The sequence below is a fragment of the Ranitomeya imitator genome, chromosome 5 (genome assembly GCF_032444005.1).
Source record: "Ranitomeya imitator isolate aRanImi1 chromosome 5, aRanImi1.pri, whole genome shotgun sequence".
Classification (NCBI taxonomy): Eukaryota; Metazoa; Chordata; class Amphibia; order Anura; family Dendrobatidae; genus Ranitomeya; species Ranitomeya imitator.
Window position 1 is genome coordinate 666838852 of NC_091286.1, and position 12354 is coordinate 666851205.

Below are 12354 nucleotides of genomic sequence, written 5' to 3' on the forward strand. Positions count from 1 at the left end.
AGAGAACTTGCCGATACTTAAGAGAAATGAATATTCAGAATAATAAATTCTCTTAAGTATCAGCACACGTGACCGCCGCAGCAACAAGAAGCAGCTGGCTGACACTGCGCGCTACTGAAGAGGAATGGATACTCACCGCTCTCTGAGACGAACGGTCCCCGTGGGTATTCCGGCAGCTGCTGGCACCGGAGCAGAACACTACTGTAAGTATAATGTTTTTTTTTTATCCCGGTGAGTATTCTGGCAGCTGTGCTCTGCTTGTGAGTAGCCATGATGTCCCTGCCATGCACTGCTTACAAGATAAGCTGCTGGCACCGGAGCAGGACACTGCGACTGCGAGAGGGTGAAGGAAGGTAAGTGTAATGTTATTTTTTTTTCTTTTAAACTTTTCTGTTGGGGCCATGCATACCAGGAATGTGATGGGATCAATTATAATAGAAAAAGCATGGGACCAATCATACCAGAAACAGGATATGGCCATTTAAACCGAAAATTGATGGGAATAATCATACCAGGACCTTGATTGGGTCAATCATCCCAGAATAATGATGGGATCAATCATACCAGGACCTTGATTGGGTCAATCATCCCAGAATAAGGATGGGACCAATCATACCAGGACCTTGATTGGGTCAATTATCCCAGAATAAGGATGAGATCAATCATACCAGGACCTTGATTGGGTCAATTGTCCCAGAATAAGGATGAGATCAATCATACCAGGACCTTGATTGGGTCAATCATCCCACAATAAGGATGGGACCAATCATACCAGGACCTTGATTGGGTCAATCATCCCAGAATAAGGATGGGACCAATCATACCAGGACCTTGATTGGGTCAATCATCCCAGAATAAGGATGGGATCAATCATACCAGGACCTTGATTGGGTCAATCGTCCCAGAATAATTACGGGACCAATCATACCAGGACCTTGATTGGGTCAATCATCCCAGAATAAGGATGGGACCAATCATACCAGGACCTTGATAGGGACAATCATACCAGAATATGGATGGGACCAATTATACAAGGACATTGATAGGGACAATCATAACAGAATAAGGATGGGACCAATCATACGAGGACCTTGATGGGATCAATCATACAAGAACCTTGATGGGGACAATCATACCAGAATAATGATGGGACCAATCATACCAGGAACATGATGGGACCATTTATACCAGAAAAAGGATGGGACCAATCATACCAGGAACATGATGGGACCATTTATACCAGACTAAGGATGGGACCAATCAAACCAGGACCGTGATGGAGCCAATCATACTAGGACTGGGATGGAGCCATGCATACCAGGATAGGGATGAGGGGCCATGTGTATCAGAATAGGGATGAGGGGACCATACATACCACAATAGGGAATATTAAGTACAGAATTGACTATTTTTTTGCTTCAAATTTTTTTCCTAATTTCTTCCTCTAAATCCTTGGTGGGTTTTATGGTCCAGTGCGTCTTAAAGTACAAAAAGTATGGTACATCACAGGAAACATGGGGAAGCAGAATATCTTAGATTATATTTAAGAAAAAAAAGTCTTGTAATAGCATGACTTCTGTACATCATTATAACCATGGATCCTCCCTGCAGACCCACCATTCTAGTCCATTATTTATTGAGATGAATAGACTAGTTTCTATGAAGCTCCTGGTATCATCTGCATTCTAGTCATTTCAGTAATGAACTGTCTAGATTGGAGTTTCTCCTGGGAGGACCTCACTCCAGCAACTCCACTCTAGCCATATCACTGTGAAGCAGACATACGTGACTCTACTCAACTCCTAATAAATTCACACAGGATTCTGTATCGTCAGGTTGGTGGGGATTTTTTTGCACATCAGGTCATGCTGTCAATGCGCGGTCATCAGCTCCAAAGTCACCCAATCTGTAGGAAAATTCAGGGTCCTGCAATGAATCGCACTGAGCCCACAGAGTGACCATAGGCATCACTACACAGAATCCTGCCATGATTGATCAACAATGAACCTACAGGACATCACAGATTATCAGATGATATATACAGGTTATTGTGTGACTAGTATAATATCTGATATCTATAGTCATAATAAAAATATCCAACTGCTGCATACTATCCTGTATATAATATCTGATGTGCGTAGTCAGAAAATATCATATACCAGTAGAGATGATTTGCAGGACACTGGTCAAACAGTCATGTCAGCAGAACGTGGCCACCAGACCAGAGCCCTGTGAGCCTCCTCATACCTGCCGGCATCTCCGATTAGTCTTTAGATTTTTTGTCCATGTGTGATGATGTCATCTTTGCAGCATAACACATAACACTCCTCTGTGGGTCATTTGCATTGTAGCTGTTCCATCCTGCATGTCTACATGTATATTTTTTCTCTCTGAACCCTGCTTATACAGGTACTATACAGATGATCAGGTTTTTAAATACATCAGATAGGGATTATATACATTAGATAGGACTGCTCTATTATGGGTATACCTTGACGATTGGCGGAGCAGCTTAACATACATTTTTTGCAAAAAAACTTATTAACTAAATAACCTGTATTTTTTTTCATTTTTTTGACTAGCACCTGCTTATTTACTGTGACTTTTTTACAACAGAGTATTTTTGACCTCTCTGTGCATTTTTGTGTCTACACATATGACATTGTACAATGCTATAAATCAAAGGAAGAGAAGAAAGATGCCATCAGGTATGAGGTGGTCACATTCCTCCTATCCAGCAGCCACTGAATATGGTCCTCACCACAGGACCACAGCCCTGAAAATTAAGTTGCTCTTCACTAAATACCAGTTCAATAGTCTCCTATATGTTGTACTGTATGTGGCATACTATATATACTGGGTGTGCTCAATGGGTGCACAGACATCAGATGGTACACTCAGGATGATAAGTGACTGGTGCATCATATGCTATAACCTTTTTTAACTCCTGTGGAGTTTAAGTTTACATTGATGACACTGAAAAAAATATATAAATAAATATTCATACATAGCTATCTAGTAGACCTACGCTTATGTGTGTCTATCTTTACTCCAGGGATATGTTTTTTTCTATGAGCATAGAAAAGCACAGCGTACCTTACTACTACCCCTCTGAAAATGTATTTCCGGCTTAAAGATAGTAATGGACAAGAATAGGTGTACTACACCTGACCAAATGCTCATCTGCACTGGTCCGAGCGTTGTCAGTCTTTTCCACTATCAGCACTCAAACAATATGGTTGTGCGAATGTAATCTTTGAAGCAGCCCGAAGTGAACATTTTATGAGGGTCGTCCAGTCAGACTGCAGACTTAAATCCTCAAGTCGCACTGGGTGCTGTAAGGATTGTTCAGAACGAGAGTGGCGGGCGCAGGACTGCAAGTATTTGATTTGCATCCATGTGGTCATGGGTTAGACTTGCGCGGCTCAATGCAAGCATGCTGAGCGAGGCCAGAAACAGTCTAATCGGAATGTGGCTGAGAGTATGCAGATCACTTACTTGCAGTCACATGACCAGTACTGGAGAACCCTCAGAGCACAGAACGCACTCTTCTGTGGTCTTATGTGAAATCTTACTAACCCGCCTACAGCAATCCATACCATTCAGAATCTACGAAACAGAATAAACTAGCTCAGGTCAAATTGAACCATTGTTTGCAATCTGCAATATGGCAACTGATTTCACTTCTCAGAAAAAAAATATCAATCTATATAATGAAATGCCGTAGACTAGAGATGAGATGAGCGAAACGATTTGAACTTATTATGAATCCCCCCCATAATGTGTGTCCTGGATGAAGTGACTGATAGCTCAATCATCCAGTCTAGTGCAGGGGTGTGCTGAGCGGTGTGTGTTTTTTGATTGACAACTCAGGCATCCAATCTGAGACTGGGAGATGCTAATCTTCCATCAGGTCGTCTCTGTTCCTAATGATTACTCAGCTATTTAACTTGGCGGGCAGTCCCAGATAGCTTCAGTTCAGTGTGGTTTGTTTCTCTGTGCTTTGTGCTATTGCTGCCAGACCTTTGACCTCATTCTGACCATTCGTTTGCCTAGCCCCTTTACTCTGGTCTGCTATCTTCCTGGCATTCTGACCTCAGACCGATACCTTACTCCATCTTTGTGTTTTCCCTCTGTTTATGACATACCCTCCTGGCTCTTGACTCCTGACTCCTTTACTACTCTGACTCATCCATGAGAAGCGACTCAGCGTCACAGTAATATGTCAAATTTGTTTTAAAAATTCCAATAATTTCCCAATCAATATTCCCAAAAATTTAAAGGGAACCTGTCATACCCAAAATCGAAGGTGAGCTAAGCCCACCGGCATCAGGGGCTTATCTACAGCAGGACCGCCCCCGGGTGAGTATAATCTAACCTCTTTATCTCATCTTTCAGGATATATCGGGGCTTATCTACAGTATTCCAGAATGCTGTAGATAAGCTCCTGATGCCGGTGGGCTTAGCTCACCTTCGATTTTGGGGGTGACAGGTTTCCTTTCAGATTCTGGTAAATTTGAAATATTTGATATTTGGTTTTTATGAATAGATCAAAGTGTTGCTACTTTTTTTTAAAGGCCAAGAAGTGGTTAAAACTAAAAATTATTGTTCTGCACACAAGTCTTCAGTTCTTCCGGCACATATGCAAATAAATGGCCTCGACGGGCATCAGCACCTGAGGAACTGACCCTGCACAGAGCAAATGGAAGCTGAGGTAAAGGCGGCATAAGAAGTCATGAGAGGGCCTAGAATAGATGAGCATAATGTGAATTTTATTTTTTAATTCCTTCCTTCTCTTCTATTTGTTATGCTTTAATGTCTAGAGACAATGCAGATTATATTAAATGGCATTTGACAGCAATCAAGTCACTTTCGATTTGGGGCAATTTGTATTCAGACGTAATCTTATCAGCAGGCAGAATGAAGTGAGTCTGCTGAATTGAATTTCTGAAGATTCACTCAACAACTTTTTGCATAAAAAGTCAATATACAAATAGCTTTCTAAATTTACATAGTAAAAACGCAAACTAGCATTTATGTGAATTTGTATTTTACTTTCCTTTCTATATTTTCAGAAACCATCACAGCTATTTTTCCATCTCTTCTACTTAAGGTTAAAGCTTTGTGCTTTGCAGAAGTTTTCCTAGTACCAGTCACAAAGTATCCGTGTTTCATCAGTACCAGTTAAATGGTGTCTCTGTTTTACCAGCGCTGGTCACGAGGTATCTTTGTTTCAAGAACACTGGTCTCATGGTATCTTCGTTTTGCAAGGACTGATCGCATGATATATCTGTTTCTCCTGGGCTGGTCTCAGGCTCAGACGATCTCCTCCGGTGCTGGAGAAAGAGGCCTGCATTGGTCACTCACGGTCATGTCTCATAGGCGATGACTTTACTGACTTCAGAGAGAATCGGGAGAGAATCACCGGATGTTGTGGGAAAACTGAGAATTACTGCGGGGATTATTTATTAATAAAAAATGGGTAAACCAGGGAATGTGTAGGGGAGGCTTTACCCAAATAAACTTTTTTTTTTACCTGTGTGAATGTTTTGTTTTTCTTTAACTTGGTGGATTATTAATGTGGGTTTCTGATTGACGTTTCTCCATTCCTAACTCTTGAGATTGATGCCAGCTGACATTACTCAGCTGCCAACAACCCCAAAAACTATTACTCCGATTGACACCACACCAGGGCAAAAGGGAAGAGGAAAATGGTCAGAATTGGTGCATCCAATGGATCTGGGGCTGCTGAGGGATGATCTTATTATGCTGATAATGGAGCAATATCCATGGATCTTCCAAGCCTATTAATATCTGCCCCCAGCTGTCTGTTTTGCCTTGGCTATTTATTAAAAATACAGGGATCCAAAGTCAGTTTTTTGGGGTATCCCCATTTTTATTAATCAGCAATGGCAAAACAAACAGCTGGGGGCTGATACTAATAGGCTGAAAAGGTCCATCGATATTGCCCGCCCCAGTGTAATAAGACAAACTCACAGCTGTCTGCTTTCCTTTGGCTGATTATTAAAAATACAGGTGACCCCCATGTCAGATTGTTTCTAAATTATTTGTGCTAATCACTAGGGTTGAGCGACTTTTCTTTTTATAGGATCGGGTCGGGTTTCACGAAACCCGACTTTTTCAAAAGTCGGGTCGAGTGAAATCGTCCGATCCTGTAGAAAAGTCGGGGTCGGGGTCGGCCGAAACACGAAACCCAATGCAGTGCATTGGGTTTCTAATGGTTCTCAGGGTCTGAAGGAGAGGAAACTCTCCTTCAGGCCCTGGGATCCATATTTAAGTGTAAAATAAAGAATCAAAATAAAAAATATTGTTATACTTACCCTCGGACGCGCCCTGGTTCTCACCGGCAGACTACCTTCCTAAGAATGAGCGCCTGAAGGACCTTCGATGACGTCGCGGCTTGTGATTGGTCGCGTGAGCGGTCACATGCGCGTCACGCGACCAATCACAAGCCGCGATGTCATCTAAGGTCCTTCAGGTGCTGATTCTTTTCTTAGGAAGGAAGGCTGCGGGTTAGAACCAGGGCGCGTCCGAGGGTGAGTATATACCTATTAGGAATATACTCATCCTCGGACGCGCCCTCGGACGCTTCCTTCCTAAGAATTAGCGCCTGAAGGATCTTAGATGACGTCGCGGCTTGTGATTGGTCGCGTGACCGCCCATGTGACCGCTCACGCGACCAATCACAAGCCGCGACGTCATCGAAGGCCCTTCAGGCGCTCATTCTTAGAAAGGAAGGCTGCCGGTTAGTACCAGGGCGCGTCCGAGGGTGAGTATATCAATATTTTTTTATTTTTATTGTTTATTTTATACTTAAATATGAATTCTGATACCGATTCCCGATATCTTAAACATATCGGAACTCGGTATCGGAATTCCGATTCCATATTCAGAAGATCGCCGACCTTATGGCCGACCCCACACAGGGGTCGGGTCGGGTTTCATGAAACCTGACTTTGCCAAAAGTCGGCGACTTCTGAATCTTGCCGACCCGTTTCGCTCAACCCTACTAATCACAGCACAGTGACTCTGCCACCTGTGATCTTGAGCTCATTAAGACCAGGTCTAGTGTTGCGTCGGCCATGCCAATACTTGGTATTACTATGATGGCTGTTGAAGTGCGCTTGTTGATTGGCTGAACTGCAGCCTTTCAACAAGCTTTATTAAGCATCTAAACTCCGAACAATAACATGGACTTCCTGCGAAAGGATTCAGACAATTGTTCCTTCCATCAAGTGATGAAGAAATGTGCCTCAGATTTTTGCATAGGTACAGGATCAGATGGATAAAAAGAAGCCCAATCAGGGAGGTATATGACAAGTATGATAATTCCTGTGTCTGGACTTCCTCTTGCAATTTTAGTTAATTAAACACACTTAGTTATACCGAGGTATCATATACGGCATAAATAGAAGCAAAATATAAACTATATACGGTAGAATCAAGGTACCCGGAAGCCATCAAATGTATCAATATTGTAGTATAACACTACAAAGGACTAAAAGGAATCATGCTCATAACAAAGTAAGGCTCCCCTGACGAAGGAACAGTGCGTCCGAAACGCGCATCGGGGTGCACCATACCTAACTGGCGGTCCATATAATAAATTCCCATAAAATTAAAAGTAAGTGACTTCATACATTATTCAACTATCAGAACCTTATTGATATATTGGTTTGCACTTAATACACTTGCAATTTTTGCACTGAATGCACTTTATTTTGCTTTTTTTGCTCTTTCTTCTGTACGCACATTGTTGCACTTTTTTTTATAAAAAAGAGGTTTTTTTGGGGGTTTTTTTTTTAGTTTTTTTGTTGTATCCCTAAACACTGTGTTGTCAAACCACAATGGGTATTTTTAAGTCCTTACGGGTGTGTACATATTGTGAGGCAGTGACCGGTGTCATATGCGAGGGTCGCTATGTGTCCCCCAGGATGTGCTTAGAAGCATATTAGATCCGCTGGAGTGCCCTGTGCTCACAGCAGGTTGCCTGTGAGACACAGGGAAGAATAAAAGTAAGTGTGAACTGGGTCAAGTTATTTATCCCAGAATTTATTCAGGAAAACCTGGTATGGGCTTTTATTTTGAAACGGACTGCAGGATGGTAGTGGGGCCGGTCCGTTTCCTCCAGCCCAGATCTTATAGTGGCCCATGGCCATAGAATCTGGAGGATAGAAAAAAAAACCCCAGCAAGAGAGTTTGGGTGTGTCAGTCTGGTCTGGGATTCAGACCTAGCAGGAGGCTTGTGCAGAGCTCCTTCCGTGTGGAGAAACACGGGCCAGGCAGAGCCTGAAAAGCCAGACACCCCAGCGTACATGGGGGTGTAATACGCTCACGGCAGTGGACTGTGGACTGTTGTTATTTTTTCCCGGCTGCATACAGAAGGACTTGTTTGTTTTCTTTTCCGGTTTGTGAGTATGCTGTGAAATAAACAGAACTTTGTTTGAACTTTATATGGGTCACTGCCTATTCACTGCACAGCAAGGACATCGCTACATCACAATTGGTGGAGAATGCGGGCAGTGTGAATTAAGGCATACCACAACACCATTTGCATGTTTGTTATTAAGCCTGCTACATTGCAATTCAGGCCTACAGACAAAATGGAGGAGATCCTGAGGCAGCTAGTCCTCACACAGCAACAAACTAATAATCTGTTGCTGCAGCAAATTACAGCCCTGCGAGAGGCACCTCCAGCACCGACCCCGGAACGTCGCGATGCCCGTGACAAGGTCCGCTCCGCTTTGAGGAAATTGAGTCCGGAAGATGATGTGGAAGCTTTCCTCACCGTCTATGAGCGCACGGCAGAACGGGAGAATCTGCCAGCAGCATAGTGGGCTGAAGTTGTGGCTCCGTTCTTGAGGGGTGATGCGCTAAAGGCCTACTTTGACCTCAGTCGGGAGGATGCCCAGGACTATTCCAAGTTAAAAGGTGAGATCCTTGCCCGACTGGGGGTTAATACTTATGTGAGAGCTCAACGGGTGTTTTCTTGGACTTTTGTGGAAGCCCAGCCTGCCCGGTCTCAGATTTTTGACTTATTGCAGCTTGTGAAACGGTGGCTCCAACCTGAGACTTTATCCACAAGTCAGATAGTGGAGAGGGTGGTGGTCGACTGACTGGTGAGGGCTCTGCCAGCGGCCATTCAGCGTTGGGTGGGTCAAGGGGACCCGGGTACCCTAGACCAGGTTGTAGGCCTGGTAGAGCGATATAAGGCCACCCAGGACTTTATACAGGACACTGCTCCACTTTGGCTGTCACGTAAGGCTCCGCCAGCTCAGGAGTCTGAGAAAAGTCCACGGCCCTCCACTGGGACAAGACCGGACCGAGTCCGTGCTGAGGGGTTGTCTCGGAAAGAGAGTGACCACAGACCTGTGTCCCCTAAACTGGCTCCAAGGTTACCTCGTGCCACAGTCGTTACGTGTTGGCGGTGCCAAGAACCTGGACATGTGGTTGCTAATTGTCCCCTAACAACAGAACCCATGGACTGCGGGTATACCCGCCGCGTGTCTATGTATGCCCAGCCAGTCTGCATTGCCACTACAGACCCTGCCGGTACCGAACCTCAGCTGTGCAGAGTGCTTGTTAACGGGTACCAAACGGATGCTCTCTTGGACTCGGGGAGCTTGGTGACCCTGGTACACGGGTCCTTGGTTGCTGGGGACGAAAGGTGGGGGTAGTGTGCATACATGGGGACCTCCGAGAGTACCCGACTGCGGAGGTCACGTTCTCCACCCCATGTGGAGAGATAAAACATGTGGTGGGAGTGGTAAAAACTCTTCCGTATGGGACTGTGTTGGGTAGAGACTTACCGTTGTTCTGGTCCCTCTGGGAGACCAGAGTTAACCCTCTCAGGGTAAAAAGCATTCCGGGTGCAGAACCCGAAGATCCCGAGTCAGGGATACCTGCCATAGGGGTCGCCACGATAGGGACAGTGTGTAATCCCGATAGGTTTCCCCTAGAGGTATTGGCAGGGGAAGTGGAAGAGAATCCACCAATTCATGAGCTGGAGGTGTCACCTGGTAAGTTTGGGACTGCCCAGCTCCAGGATCCCACTCTGACCCGGGCAAGGGAAAGAGTAATCGAGGTAAATGGGGTGGCACAACAACCTGGTGCAGAAAAGGAGTTTCCCCAGATGGCGGTCATCCAGGAGTTACTGTACAGGGTTGATAAAATCCGGGATGAGGTGGTGGAACAACTGGTAGTGCCCCAAACCTATCGTCGGGCGGTGCTCGACATGGCTCACACTCACATGTTGGGGGGGCACTTGGGGGCCAAAGAGACGTTAGAGCGCATATTACAGAGGTTCTTTTGGCCTGGTGTCTACGCTGAGGTTACAAAGTACTGTGACACTTGTCCTGAGTGTCAACTAACCTCACGCACCACAAACTACCGGAGTCCGTTAGTACCTCTGCCCATCATAGAAGTACCCTTTGAGCGGATAGCGATGGATCTGGTGGGACCAATAGTAAAATCCGCCCGGGGCCATCAGCACATATTAGTAGTCGTAGACTACGCCACCCGGTATCCATAGGCGATACCGCTCCGGCACACTTCGGCTAAACTAATAGCCCGTGAACTGTTTGCCATGTTTTGTCTTCTTGGGCTCCCCAAGGAGATCCTTACAGATCAGGGAACCCCTTTTATGTCTAAAGTGACTAGGGAGCTATGTAAATTGCTCCAAATTAAACAGTTGCGTACGTCAGTGTACCATCCACAAACCGATGGGTTGGTCGAGAGGTTTAATAAGACCCTCAAGGCCATGCTCAAAAAGGTGGTCGCCAAGGATGAGAAGGATTGGGATATGTTATTGCCATATTTAATGTTCGCCATATGCGAGGTACCGCAGGCGTCCACGGGGTTCTCCCCATTTGAGCTATTGTATGGCAGGCACCCGAGGGGGCTGCTGGATGTAGCCAAAGAGACATGGGAACAGGAGCCCACTCCACATAAGAGTGTTATCGAGTATGTGGCAAGTATGCAGGATCGGATTGCAGTCGTGCAACCCATCGTAAAGGAGCATCTGTTGGATGCCCAGGCCGCTCAGAGCCGTAAATAAAATAAAAGGGCCACGGTCAGGTCCTTTAAAGAAGGAGATCGGGTGTTGGTACTAGTGCCCACCCCAGAGAGTAAACTCATGGCCAAGTGGCAAGGGCCGTATGAGATACGGGGAAAGGTGGGGGAAGTGAATTACAAAGTGTACCAACCCGGGAAAAGAAAACCCGAGCAGTTGTACCATGTAAACCTGCTAAAGGCCTGGAAGGACCGAGAATGTTTGGTCACAGATGCAACTACGGTCATACAATCGGAGGTCCCTCTGGCCCTGGCCAAGGACACAGCCATGTGTGAGGTAAAAGTCAATGATGCCCTCACAAAACAGCAGCGGCGGGAGGCTCGAGCTTTGGTACAGCAGAATATGGATGTATTCTCAGAGCTGCCGGGGCGAACCTCAGTGATTCAGCATGACATTGTCACTGAGCCCCGGGTAAAGGTGCGGATGAAACCGTACCGAGTGCCAGAAGCCCGAAGGCAAGCCATCGCGGCCGAGGTAAAGCAAATGCTTCAGTTGGGAGTCATTGAGGAGTCCCGAAGTGAGTGGGCTAGCCCCATTGTACTTATACCAAAACCTGATGGGTCATTACGCTTCTGTAATGACTTTAGGAAGTTAAATGAATTGTCAAAATTTGACCTGTATCCCATGCCACGGGTGGACGAGCTAATTGAGAGACTGGGGAAGGCCCAGTACTTCACCACGCTGGATCTCACGAAAGGTTACTGGCAGGTTCCCTTAACAGAGTCAGCAAAGGAAAAGACTGCTTTTATAACCCCAGAGGGTCTCTTTCAATACATTGTCTTACCTTTTGGGTTACATGGGGCTCCGGCCACATTCCAGAGGCTGATGGACATTGTGTTAGCACCACATAGAGATTACGCATCGGCCTATTTGGATGACATAGTCATCTTTAGTACCGACTGGGATACCCATCTGTCCCAGGTACAAGCAGTGCTAGAGTCTCTTAGAGCCGCAGGGTTAACAGCAAACCCAAAGAAATGTGCGATAGGTCTCACGGAAGCCCGGTACTTGGGATACGTGATCGGCCGGGGGGTTATCAAACCTCAAGTGAACAAAATTGAGGCCATTCAAAACTGGCCCAAGCCCTTAAGTTCCAAACAAGTGAGGGCATTCCTTGGCATCATTGGGTATTACCGTCGGTTTATACCCAATTTTGCTGGTAAATCGGCTTCCCTAACGGACCTGTTAAAAGGGAAGAAAACGGTGATGGTCAAGTGGAATCCTCAAGCAGAGGAAGCGTTCCAGTCTCTGAAGTCGGCGTT